At 32.5% G+C, this 14,970-nt stretch overlaps 1 non-coding gene across 1 annotated transcript; it reads right to left on the reverse strand.

Moving 5' to 3' along the window:
• Positions 1 to 2,508: 2,508 nt before the first annotated feature.
• On the reverse strand, positions 2,509 to 2,575 carry Smp_tRNA_00539_Pseudo_CGG.1.1. The gene has a single exon. It is a non-coding gene (tRNA).
• Between the last annotated feature and the right edge of the window lie 12,395 nt (positions 2,576 to 14,970).

Here is a 14,970-nt window from a genome sequence, read left to right on the forward strand (position 1 = left end):
CTCCTCAACAGTGTGTATCCATGATCCCACACTCGGAACTCGAACCTATGACCTCAAGTTTCTCACGAGAACGCTTAACCTCTAGACCACCGAACCAGTATCCAACAGTGTTAGTGTCTAATTTCAGTTGTTTTACGATCTTGCGGAACGCTTCATCCATTGTCTGAGATGGATAACTGTCTCATATTTGACATGGATTGAATCCAAATGGCTTACGTTGACTCATCAATTCAATTGGTAAAAATATTACAATCTTCACAAATCCCCTTACTAAAATAGGCATGTTAATACTTTTAAGTCAGCTTTTGTCTTGATAATTTTTCTACATAGAAAATAAATTCAATTGTCATGTTGTTTAGTAATTTCGGCATCATGTTTCATCAAATAACAATTTTCGCTGATAAAATCTTTAAGTGAAATTTAAATGGTTTCAAAATTTTGTTTTTACGAAAAACATTAATTTGATTCGGAAATCTTAGATAGATTAGCAAATAACAACCTTCTATCAAGCATTCTTTAAGAAACTCACTATTGTTACACAGTGAACAGTAAATTAATCATACTAAGTTACTTGTTAAATAACGTGTTGTTTTTGAGTTATCAATGTTGTAAGTACTTTATTCTTATCATTTATGATAACTTCAAATTCCATGTCTATCTATCTATCTATTCTAAATAGCTAATTCACTACGTACATGTTTATATGAGTGAAGTTTTTCGATTTGTTAACCGAATCAATCATTTAGGTTTATTTTTACCTGAAGCGGTGGATTAGTTAAAAGATACAATACATAAGAGTTTTGAAAACATTCTTACTCAAAACTTTCAAGAAGTTATTGTTTTAAGCGAGCTAAATGTCTTGTTCAAATATTAGAGCAAAAAATAACGACGGTAAGTAAGCAATATTGTATTGTTTTTAAGGTATTTTAATTTTGTTCATATCTAAATAAAAGATTTCCGACTGGAGAAGTAATATCAAGAGTTACATTGAGATGGTGAAGACGGTTCGTAGCTTGGGGTGGATGATTTTGATGTAGTTTTGTTCTTTGAGCTAAATGTTTTGGTCATGGAGCTTTCATCGTTCTTATGAACGACAACGTCAGCAAAAACTTCAGGACGAGCTGTGAGCTATATGTGGAGAAATTCGAACAATTCATGTCTATCTGAAGTTTGCTCTGATGATGTCGTTCAGAAGAACGATGAAAGCTTTCATGACTAAACCATCCAGCTCAGAGAACAAACCTCCATCAAAAACAGTTATATTCATATGTAATAAGTTAAATATATGCTAAATAATAATACTTCCGGACAGTCAGGGATCAACACAAAAGTAGTTCGCTTGAAAGCGGACGTGATCTGTTATTTCTACTATCAAGACGTAATGGATGGTAACTACAATAGTATGTGGAATATTATTCGGCTAATCACTGTCAGCTAACAACTAAGGTTTTCGAAATGCTAGTACGCTAAAATCAAGTTCTGGTGTTTATGATAAAAGTCTTATGTGTGAATCATGAGTGTGTACCGCTAAACATTCTCTTGGTGTTCAATGGTCTCTCAAGAGATATTGATCAGTGACGAAAGTTATCTCCAAGTCAATATAACCTAATGATTGTATCATTTTTTTAAAGTATTTTGGATATATTTAAGTGCATTATTTAAACTATCATTCTAGTTGCCTAGCAACAGTTAATCCTTTAAGTGCAATACTAGCTGAAAAGTGATACCGTTTTATTAAGAGAATAGTTTTTTTTGATAAACATATATCGGTGGTTTTGAATTGATGCAGGTATAAGATACTTTTTCAACAAAACGGTACAAAATTTGTCTGGTTATATCTAGTTTTTTGAGCTCTCATTTTGATAATATTAGTCAAGCATAAAATCTATGCCTGTTTTGGTTAATGATAACTATACTATTTATATTTATTTGGTAGATAATTCATTTTATGTAACAGTTTTAAATAAAAACAAAAAGAATTATCTTATTGTTTTGAACATTCCCTTATTTTAATATGTAATAAGAGATGAGGTAAAGGATAGTATAATTTGTCAACTTTCATATATAAACTTTACTGTCTTGGGTTGTTTTAAATAGATGATAATTGGATGTATAGAAATTGATCAGTCAAATAGAAAAATAATTTTGTTACTAAATTTGTATGAATAAGTTTATTGGATTATCAATTCATTTGTATTGGGTGGTCTAGTGTAAAATAGATAAACAATTTACAAACTACACAATTATCGTTGATACAATTTGGTTAAGTGGTTTTTTCAACCATTTAACTTTGATATTAAATAGGACATTTGTAGGTAACTATGCAAACAAGCAAGAAGATTATAAGCAAAGATGGATAGTGGCTAGCAGTGGAATCTAGGATGCGCGTTTCGTCTTATTTGGGACTCGTCAGTTGGATGTACCCGCATCTCAGAGTTGATGTTCACTCTAGGACTCCAACCCAGTACCTTTCGCTTCAAGCTCCATCTCGTTATCCACTCAGCTAGTGAGTCCTGATAGCCACTTGCATGTGCGATGGGGTGAAGTGTGAATTCACTTAGTATTGTTTGTTTGAATCTTCCCATTGATTTTTAGGACTGCAAATGATCAGTCTCTTATCGGCATATGTGCATACTGTGGATGAGCACTGCTGAGGAATCCCACAATAGGACAAAACGGCCGTCCAGTGCTTCCAGGTTTTCCATGATCATCTAGCTTCAATTGACTCATGATTTCAACTATGTAAAACCAAAACAATAAAAGAATATATAATTAAATCAAATGTTTATTCAGTGTTTGTTCAATGATATTCAGATGTGGACTTTAGTTAATAACATGAGTCGGTTATATGTGAATCATTTGAAAAGTTCACATTGTATAGACAAATGAATGATGATTGTGTGTGTATGTGCATGTGTAAGTTTGAGTTATTAATAGCTGGTATTAGGTGTTTTTATTAGAAGCAAAAGTAAAAGTGTAAATTGGAAATGTCCATGTAAAATGAAAATAATCAAATACATAAATGTAATGCTAGAATATCCTGATTGATTTCTGTCAAAATAAAGATGCATGTGAAATAAACAGATTGAATAGAGATAGGGTCTAATTACATATTAATAAACATTAATGAACATTTTTATTTTCTTAGTAGTACTGAGTATGTTTTACTGTAATTTTTGGAAGATTTATGTCACGGATTTCCCAGGCATAGAATGTATATTTTTAAGTCGTAGTTATTTCAACAATTATGATACGATACTTTAATCTGGATTCGATTGATATGTGGTGTATGCTACGTATTTCGACAGACTTAAGTATTATGTAACGCCAATTAGAAGTGTAAAACCTGGTAGCAAAAAAGGATATGAAGATCGATTTGAAGAGAATAGAAAGAAAAAAGAGAAAGGAATTATGAACTGAAAGAATCATACAGAATGTGAAAGACAAATGATAAAAATTTACAGATGAAGCATTCAATGTATGGTTCTCATATTTTACAAAAATCTGTAATTTTGTATTAAAATACAATTGGTTCTCCTCACCTGTGTCCTCGTCCACTTCAGATATACCTAATCACTGTAGCTGAAATAAGACTGACTTATATAGTCTATAGCTCTGCCTGTAGCTCTTCTAGAGTTACTGCCGGTCCCAAGCCCGGGTAAAGGAGGAGGGTTGAGCATGGGGTTTGCGACCCCATCCCGTAGAAAAACTAACTCGCTAAAAAACGCTAACCAGAGAAAATAATTCAAACCATTTAAACTCTGTAAATACATTATGTTACCATTACGAAACGCATTTATACATTGCTTTATTAATAGCATGAAATACTACTATTATAAGAAGTCTTAGATTTCAAGCAATATGAATGTGCTTACATTAAATTTAACTTCATAGGTATTATAAGGTAGGAAAAGAATTGTTTCGACCATTGAAGATCAATCGATTTGCATGAACACATTCACTAATACAAAAAATTAAAATTTTATCGGTTCAGGTCTTTGAAAAATTGACTACAACATTATCATCTTTAAAAGATGTTCAACTAATCATATTCCTAATGGTTCAATGACTAATTTGCTTTCTTATCTTTTATGAGATTATTTAACTATTTCATTTCATTATAGAAGGGGTTTTGTGGAGATTTAGTATTTATTATAGATGAAAGCGTGAGTCAATTGAAGCTAGACCACCCCCCCTTCTATAATTAATATAATCATATGCTCACTAGTGACTTCAAGAAGTATATCTAGGAGCTCTAGTGAGAAGCAGTGACCAGTGGAGTTCAAAACCACGTCTGTTGTGAGATAGGAACTCACTGAAGACAATTGGTGAATGGTTGCTCAACTTCGTGGATCAGTTGAAGTTAGACATTAACACCGTTGGATGCCAGCTCAGTGGTCTATCGGTTAAGGGCTTCGGCTCGAGACTGGTAGGTCCTGGGTTCGAATCTCGCTCGCGAGAGTGGGTTCGTGGATGCGCACTACAGAGGAGCCCCATAATAGGACGAAACGGCTGTCCAGTGTTTCCAGGTTTTCCAGGTGGTCTAGCTTCAATTGACTCACGCTTTCAACTATTTCATTTCATTCAATGAGGTTTACTTAGTTTATATTACTAAATAACAAGTAAAACAAAGAATAATTTATCCCCCACCCCCCTAAAAAAACACACAACATAAAGGTAACAATGTTGATTAACCTAGAAAACGATACAACACAAAAAAAACTTGAAATAACCAATCAACCATTTACTAATTATAACATTATAACATATATATTCAATTTCTTTACTTAAAATGATTAGTTATTTTATAACTGAAGCGTAAACTGATCAAAAATCAAGGGTAAGCAACAAAACACTCAGCAGCAGCAACAACAACAACAAGAACAACAAGAAATAGAAAAATTTTGACAGGATTATTTAACTGAATTATATGAATAATCTTATTTCTATTATAAGTTATTTATCATTTGGATATATGATAAAGAAAATGGGCTAAATAATTTATTAGAATTAATAATATAATGATATTGGATTATGATTATCATAACTATGTGATATACTAGCGCAATACATTTCGAACAATCTGATCACACATTTACTTGTTAAGAACATTTATATGTAAAAATGAAAGGTCAACTAGACTGGAAACAGGGGATAAGAGTAGACAAGGATAATAATAATAATAATAATAATAATAATAATGTGGTCTAGCTTCAATTGACTCATGATCCAACTATATAAAAAAATACTAAAATCTCCACAAAACCCTCTACTGATAATGATCATATGCTCACTAGTGACTGGCTCCATGAGGTAATTCCTGGAGTTCTAGTGAGAAGTCGTGACCAGTGGAGCTAATCCATGCCAGGTAGAGTCAGGTATCTACCTCAGTACAATGGAAGTTGGTCGCGCAATTTTGTGGATCGGTTGAGATTGGACATCAACACCGTTGGATGCCGGCTCAGTGGTCTATCGGTTAAGTGCTCTGGCGCGAGACTGGTAGGTCCTGTGTTCGAATCTCGCGAGTGCGGGATCGTGAATGCGCACTGCTGAGTTGTCCCATAATAGAACGAAACGGCCATCCAGTGTTTCCAGGTTTTTCATGGTTGTCTAGTTTCAATTGACTCATGATTTCAACTACGTAAAAAATGTGAAAACAATTTGACAACTATTCACTCTGGATAATAAGCTAGTATTACCAGGGTAGGTTTAAGGAGAGAACAAACTGTTTTTGAATACACAAAGGGGTTTTGAATTTTCGTATGGCTAAGGCTACAATAAACCTTAGTATACATCCCTTTACACTTTTATACAACATCACAAAAGCCGAGTTAGCCGAGTTTACAAATATATTATTCCTATTTAAGCCGAGTTAGTTGTTTTACAAATTAAATAATTTAATTGATATAATAATTACAAAGTAATTTAATTGATTTTAAATGGAATTAATTAAGAAAAAATGACTGATTAATTGATATCTTTTTCAAAAATTCAATATTGGTTGTTTTTTTCTTTCTCGGAATTAAATATGTAAAGACAGTGATGTCCTAAGTAATAGACTGACTAGAGTAGTGAAGAGAACGTTTAATGCAGCTAAACTCTGTCTATTGTACTCGACTAGATCTATGGTGATTCCTCAACTGAAGGATAAGTTACCTGGTTATGTTACTTATGTGTATATCTACGAATTCAGCTGCTCCTGTGAGGGAAGCTATATTGGGCGCACTACAATACAACTGAGCCAAAGAGCTAGTGGACACCTTCCTTAGTGGTTAGGAAAAGGTACTGTCTAGATAATACCCAGCTCGGTTTTATCACACTTGATTGATAGCGATCACGTAGTATACAGAAATAAGTCATTTAAAGTTATTTATCGTATTCCTACTAGTTTTCCTTATGACATTCGATCCCATCTCTTACACAGCAGAAGCTATAGTAATTCAAGCCAACCATCAAAGTCTTTATGTTTATAAGAAATTTGTAACAACTTTATTTCTCCCTTGGCCCTTAACAAATGATTTTATTTATTATTTTTTTCATACTCCTTCTTCGTCTATTTTTCTTCACCCCCCTTCGCCCTTTTTTTAACAAATATACGTTTCACGGTTCAATTATCTGAACACTTCTTATTACGTTATCTTATGATTTTTATGAGTGTTATTTTAGTTTCTAATCAGTGATCTATTTCCCATTATGTTACATTGATTCAAGCCTTTATTATTCTTATCAAAACTAGTACACCTGTCATAACACTATTAATTTGTGGAGAAATCGGAACAATTCACTCCTACCTGAAGTTTGTGCTGCTGATGATGTCGTTCAGAAAAAAAGATGAAAGCTCCAAGACTAAACCACCTAGCTCAGAAAACAAAACTCCATCAAAACCATCCACATGAGCTACAAATCTTCTCCACCGTCTCACTATTAATTTGTACTTTTTACTCATTACGTTTAATTATGTAATCTATTTCACTGTTATCGTTGATTCATAAACTGCCTTGATTAGTTTAATAATTTTGTATATGCATATAAATATTATTGTATATTAGAGTTAAGCCTGATGAAGATCTAATCGAAAACAATATCTTTTGCGTATATCTTGTTCTAATGTATAATAAAGAAACACATTTTTTTGGGTTATCAACAGTGAAGGCAAAAATGCATAGTTAAATTTGACCTTTCGAATTATTCACACTGTTAATTTCCTATAAAATAATGGACTGATCATTTACTTTGAATAACAGCTTACACATGACAACTAAAAACAAGTTTATACTTGTAAGTAATTAAGATACTGAAAAGAAATTATTTCGGTGTTCTGCTTCACAATGAAGTTACAGTGTTTTCAGGGAAATACTACAAACTAATTTCAGTCAAACATTATTTAGAAAACAGGTGGCATTGGCCATCTTTTTTTTGTAGTACGAAGCTTGTCAGTAGTAAGGATCAGAAATGAAACTCAAAACTATACGGTATCATGATGAGACCTTAACTTTCAGATTTCTGAGCTGGTATTCAGTAGTTTAGTTTTTTAATTCTAATCTCTTTAATATATTGTGGAACAATGATCTATTACCATTGATAGTACTTCAAAAGTTTGCGAATAACATGTAGACTTAGAGATGAATTTTTGTGATTGTCATATACATATTATTTGAATTTATTGAGATAACTAACTGCATGTACTTTTAATAATCATCAATAAAGACTTAATACCCTAATAAATAAATATAAGCTTTTTACATCCAGTGTAGTAACTTAGATTGTTCAATCTTTAGTTAATGCCAGTTATAGTATAGTTAGATAGACTCAAAATACTGTATTTGAGTGTATTATGCTTTTAGTGTTGTTCTATTACATGTCAAGAACAAGTAAGTTCGAGAACTGAAATCAGTTAGGGAAGCCAACGAAAACAAGGGGTGTACTTATATTAAATTCGTCAGGTACGTTATATTGACTTTCCTCTGTTAGAGCAAACGAATTAACATTTTAGGCCGTTCAAAATTAGTGATTAGTGAGAAGATACTGTGAAAAACGTTTGCTTCTAAGATTGTAGTTTGTTTTTCTTTGATGTCTATTCATGTTTCCTTATATTTCGTCATTGATTCAAATGAAACAATAAGTATTACCAAAATTATTCATTTTATTGAGTATACAATTATCTCAATAAAGTTCCTAAAAATTTCTTCAAAAATGGCGAAGTTTATAAAAATATTAACCTGAACCTACTGACTTTATGGGTTTAAACAGTTTAACCTTGAAAGTGTCTTTCTGTAGAAAAAGGTAGAAATAGTTTAAAAAAATAACTATGTAACAACAACCTATCCAGAAGTTTTGCATTGAAAATGTCAACATTAGAATAACATAGTTTTGAAAAACATTAATTAAAGTATTCTACCTTTTAAACACTTAAAGTAAATTAGAATGGGGGATTTTGTGAAGATTTTGGTAATTATAATAGTTGATTCATGAGTTGATCTAAGCTAGACCACCAGAGAAGACCTGGAAGCACTGGACGATCGTTTTGTCTGAGTATATGATTCCTCGGCAGTGTGCCAGACAGAAAGTCATGGGTTCGAGTCCCGCATGTGGAATCGTGGATACACACTGCTGAGGAATTCCAAAATAGGATGAGACGGCTGTCCAGTGCTTTTAGGTTTTCCATGGTGGTCTAGTCTTAATCGACTCATGAATTCAACTATTACAATTTCTTAAAATAAATGTCTGAAATAACAAAATGCAAAAACGTAACTAACTGAATAAAACTTAACTTACGATGAAAGATTATTGATGGTACTGTAGTAAAACCTTGACCAGAAAAATCGGCAATTTGATTTGATTGAGCAGACTCATCCTCCTCCTCATCATCATCGGAGCTAGTTGAATCAGTTTCATCACTATCATCACCGTCACTAGGATCACCACGATTGCTAGATGAACTTGTGCTGTCACTTTCACTAAAACTTATAATAACTGTATTACTACTAGTGGTACGTAGTTCACTTTCATTTAGACTGCTGCTTTGATTTGATCTTGAATTATCTAAATAATGTAGATATTTGTTATCTAAATGTGAATAAATTAACTAACCACTGAACATTTCATGCATTACGTTTGTTTCTTTCGTTTCCCGTTTCAAATTATCAGCAGTGCTTTCTAGTATATCCTCTTTATTGTTATTATTACTCATCTGGTTTATATTTGCCTATTATACAATTATTTGTTTATTGATCATAACTTCAATGTAAAGAATAATTATCTTTAGACGTTATAATTTTAAATGGACGCCATAAAATATATTCTATTAAAACAAGTAATAAAATAGATAGTTTTGATACGAAAATATTACTTAGAATCACTTGATGACCCTGTCGATTTGTTAATTGTAAGTAGGTTCCAAACATAGATAATACATATATATTGCTCCAAATTCACCTTAAGTTGACATTAAATAACCTTTAGATTGTATCATTGATCTATCATAATTGAGTTTGAGCCTAAAAAGTTCAATTTCAATTTTAAAGTTAGTAGAAAGATTTTTTTTTAAATAAAGGAGTCACTGAAATCATTAAACTTCATTTGGATAGTCTAAAATGTGATAGAATCTTGTATTGTTTGTATGTAATGGGAAAATATATCCTTAAGCATATATTTTGTATTAGGCAATATAAGAACAGATGGAGATTCTCTTAATATGTGTAATAATGTGAATGGAATATTATGTATATGGTAAAAAGTAAGGAGGGTATTGCACTAGCCTCATATAAGAAAGATAATATTTAAGAATGGTCGTATTAACATTTTAGTAAGTTAAGCAAGAAAAATTTATTATACATCGCTAATATGAAGTCTTCGTGTAATAACTTCTTTATTGAATGTGAAAAAAACTATAGAATGAATTCACCTAGTATTGTTTGTTTGAATCTTCCCATTGATGCTTAGGACTGTAACTACAATACTTAGTGAATTCAAACTTCATCCCATCGCGCAATCAAGTGGCTATCAGGACTCAGTAGCTGAGTGGATAACGTGATGGCGTTTGAAGTGAACTATACTGAGTTCGAGTCCTAGAGTGAACATCAACTCTGAGATGCAGGTACATCTAGCTGATGAGTCCCGAATAGGACGAAACGCGCATCCTAGATTCCACTGCTAGCCCCTATCCATCTTTGTAGAACGAAGTTTAGGAAAACTAAAATGGGGACAATCACATAATTTCTTGTCGTAACGATCGTTTTATAAAATTTTATATTTATGGTACTTTTTTGAACGGTTGGAAGTCTTTTAGTTACTGAATGTTTGCTCTATCGTTAAATGAAATAAATCACAATTAATTTGAGATTCCTCGTCTTAGTGACAAACGATTAAAAAAAATTCCTCATAGAAATATCCAGTTGAATAATTATTGTGTTTTTTAAAAAAAATAAAATTGATTCCATAATAGATTTCCAGAAGTTTTAAGAAGTTTACTTAGCCAGAAATGAAACAGTGAGTTACTGTTAACATTTAATGACAATTGGGCTACATTGTGAAATGATTCAAGCTCAGATTGCGCTGTTGAGGAGCCCTATACTAGGACGAAATGGCAGTCCAGTACTTTCAGGTTCTCAATGGTGGTCTACCATCAATCGATTCATGATTTCAATAAAAAAATAATGAATTCTAGTTTCAAACGTCAATATAAAATAATTTCAAATTGGCACATTTATGGTAAAGTGGATTATGATTGTCCGACTTCAAGGACAATATTTCATTCGAGGACAAACAGCAGAAAATGTAAATCAATTCGATTTATTGGTTGTAAGATAGTGATCAAAGTCACTGTAAATATATATATATATATTTCTTAGTAAAATCTGAGAACCATACAGTAGATACTTCATATGCAAAATACCTATCACTTGTCTCAAACTTCACTGTTTCACCATTTCCATGCGAACCACTCTCTGTTCGCGTTCTCTTCTCTCCAATTTTCACAACTTTCTGCCACTAGGCATTCCACTTTCGATTGATGATACATACTATTTATATCCGTCGACATCAATAGCATACACCACAAAATATCTTGATAATAAAATGTATCTAATGTTCGAAATTAAAAGAAATTACCATTAAACCAGTATATACTATTAAATTTAATGCGGTATGAAATCTGAAAAAGAAATATATATATTCTCCTGTTCAGCAAAAGTTAATTTTACCATTCTATAAAAAAGTGTAAGTTTCAAAAGGATTTAATAAGATGAATTAAAGTAATATGGAGGTGATCCGCACAAGATTCACATATAACAATAACATACTGACTCGAGCTGAGAATTCTATATTGTACCAGATTATAATATTGAATAAAGCCATTAATAATAATAATAATTGCAATCATAAACAGCAATGGAAAATTTCAAACAAACAATATCAAGTGAATTTAAAACTTCAACTCATTGCATAAGCTAATGACTACCTTGACTTAGTATCTGAGTGGTTAACACGATGGCGTTTGAAGCAAACTGTACTGGGTTCAAATGCCAAAGTGAATATAAAACCTAAGATATCGATATATCTAGCTGACGAGTCCCAAATAGGACGAAACTAGTGTCCTGGATTCCAGTGCTAGCCACCAACCATCTTTGGATTTAATAATGGTTTGAAACCTGCCTTTTACATTAGTAGATAAATAAACACAAAATTATAGTCTTTTCAAAGTTATATGTTGTGGAAGATTTGAAAGTTTTACATTTCATTATGTTATTTTTAGTGTAATAATTTTGCCTTCATATTATATAATACTTAATGGATTAAAACTAAAAAATGAAGTTCAGAAAGCAATTAATATTTTTTACTTCAAATTATTTGACTTATCAAGATCGTTTGTAAAATGACTCTGAGTTGCAATGAAGACTTGCGACAAACGAATATATTTCTATATTTTATTCTCAAAATCACTCAACTTGGAGAATGCAACATCTTCAACATTCTCTCCTTGAGCTACAAAGGTTCCCCATCATATTTCCACTTGTAAATCCTAAGACAGAAATATTTGGTAAAATTCTGAATGATTTTTGCCTCTGTGATAATGGTAGCTAAGTTGAAGTAATACTCAAATGAAGCTTTTGAATACTTGTATTATATCAGCCAAAGTGCATTTACTTAGCTGGTTCCTCGAAACTAATTTGATTAAGTAAGAGATTTGTTAATATATTGAAAAAAAGATGTATAACAAATGAACTGTTACGGGATAAACAGGGCTAATAGAACAATTGTTAGACAAATGATCCCACATGTGTTCTTATCAGGAAGCTCTTTATATTGTGGTTAGTACGGTATCTTTAAATTTTTGGTTCACTGTTATCACAGCCAGAGAGAGAGATAAATGTCAAAATTTTTATTCTGATCATAAGTGATTTTCGGATTGTACTTCACGAAAGAGATCTAAACTAAAATGAAATCGCTTTCGAGTGCTTTCTGATTTCCAGTGGTTTTCAAGCAATGCTTTATTTAGATTTTTTAAATAAATATGGTTAGGTTATTCGATAACAACCGATGTTAACTTCTAAAAAATATTTTCAAGTTAAAATAATCCTAATCAACAGCATAGATTATAAGCAAAGATGGATAATGGCTAGCAGTGGAATCCAGCACGCGCGTTTCGTCTTGTTTGGGACTCGTCAGTTGAATGTACCTGCATCTCAGAAATGATGTTCACTCTAGGACTCCAACCCAGTACCTTTCGCTTCAAACGCCATCGCGAAATGCGCGTCAAACTGGATTCCACTGCTAGCCACTATCCATCTTTGCTTATAATGCTTGTAAATCAAGGCTATATCGTGAAAATACGGACAGTATGCATATATGCGAATAAGAGACCGATCAATTGCAGTCCTAAACATCAATGGTAATATTCAACCAAGCAATACCAAGTGAATTGCATTAACATAGATTTTTAATAAAACTAGTCAAGAATGATAATAAGTAACAAAACAATATTTAACATTTAAAATAAACTACGTTTTAAATAGTTTAAAATATCCGTAACCATTTAAAAAATGTTACAGTTGAATGAAACAAAATACAATCTAATTTTAACACTTGTGACATACTGACACATAATGTGTAAATAAAAGAATAGCTAATTTTAAATATAAAACTAATGGGACTATTCTAAATAGTTTTGTGGTACTTTTCTCTTGTTAATTATTTTTATATAGTTGATGAGATACTAGCTGATTAAATTTTCAAAATGACTAAATATTGAAGGTAAATGATGATTGATATCTTACAAAATAGTTTCCATTTCCTGGTACTTACAGTAAGTTAATATACTTTAATGAAACTCCACATCAGCTATTATGTGAAATAAGCATAGAGAATGCGTCAACCTTCGATAAGATATGTTACAAGTTCATTGAGAGTCCTAAATGAAATACAATTGTCTTATCATAACTATCATCAGGAAGGTACAAGTATTTATAAACAGTTGTCTACGCAAAATACTCAACATCCATTGGCCGGATACTATCAGCAACAGCGTTTCATGGGAGAGGACAAACCAGCTTCCAGCAGAAGAGGAAATTAGGAAAAGATGTTGGAAGTGGATCGGACATACATTAAGGAAATCACCAATGTGCATTACAAGGCAATCCCTAACTTGGAATCCGGAAGGGAAGCAGAAAAGAGGAAGGCCAAAGAACACACTACGCCGGGAAATAGAAGAAGATATGAAAAGGATGAACGGCAACTGGAAAGAACTGGAAAGGAAGGCTCAGGACAGAGTTGGATGGAGAATGTTGGTGAGCGGCCTATGTTCCTCGACGAGGGGTAACAGGCGTAAGTAAGTAAGTAATTATCATTACGTTTCTAAAGTAACATATAATATAGGATGACAATAATATTGCAAAACCAGATATTCATGAAATTCTTCGTTATTTAACATTAGCATTACTAAGTAAGTATGTCTTAACTCATATAATCTCTTTATACTCAATTTCACATCTATCATCATTTATATTTGATGAAACATGATTGTGGAACTGACGGTTAAAGCTCAATATAGCATATAACTTTACTAAAGGAATGAAAAAAACTTGTTTAATTTCGTAGAAAACGTTGTATTGTTTACACACAGTAAATGGAACTCATCAGGAAGGTAAGTAATTTTGTTGTTGAACGATTTGTATTCTTTATGGAATTAAACATCTGTCATTGAATAATCAGAAGCTTAAATATACTGTTCACATTAAAAATGAATTAAATTTTTTGTATTTAATAAAACATTTTAGATCCAGAGTTCATTTTAACCTACCATTTCGTTCAAATCGGCAACAAGTACATAGCTCTTGAAAAGGTACAAATTAGAACAATTCTCAAAATTCATTTTAAACCTTACTTACACCTGTTATCCCCAATGGAGGATAAGCTACCGACCAGCATTCTCCAACCCACTCTGTCCTCGGCCTTCCTTTCTAGTTCTATCCAATTTTTTTCATTCTTCTCATGTCTGTCTCCATTTCTCAGCGTAATGTGTTCTTAGGTCTTCCTCTTCTCCTCTGACCTTCAGGATTCCATGTGAGTGCTTGCCTTGTGATGTAGTTGGGTGATTTCCTTAATGTTTGTTCTACCTAATTCCAGCGCTTCTTCTTGATTTCTTCCTCCGCTGGAATCTGGTCATTTTATACCTCAAAAAGGAGAAAAAAGATGTATGTTATTGTGAATGGAATAATTTTTTATTATTTAAACTTACTAAAAAAAGAAGCTAGACCACCAAGGAAAACCCGGAAGCACTGAACGGCCGTTTCGTCCTATTGTGAGACTCCTCAGCAGTGCGCATCCACGACCTCACCTCGTGAGGTTCGAACCCAGGACCTACCAGTCTCGCGCGCGTGCACTTAACCGATAGGCCACTGAGCTGGCATCCGATTGTGTTTATGTCTACCTCCAACCAATCCACGAAATTGAGCGACCGTTCACCACTTGTCT

Source organism: Schistosoma mansoni, chromosome 4 (assembly GCF_000237925.1).
Source record: "Schistosoma mansoni strain Puerto Rico chromosome 4, complete genome".
NCBI lineage: Eukaryota > Metazoa > Platyhelminthes > Trematoda > Strigeidida > Schistosomatidae > Schistosoma > Schistosoma mansoni.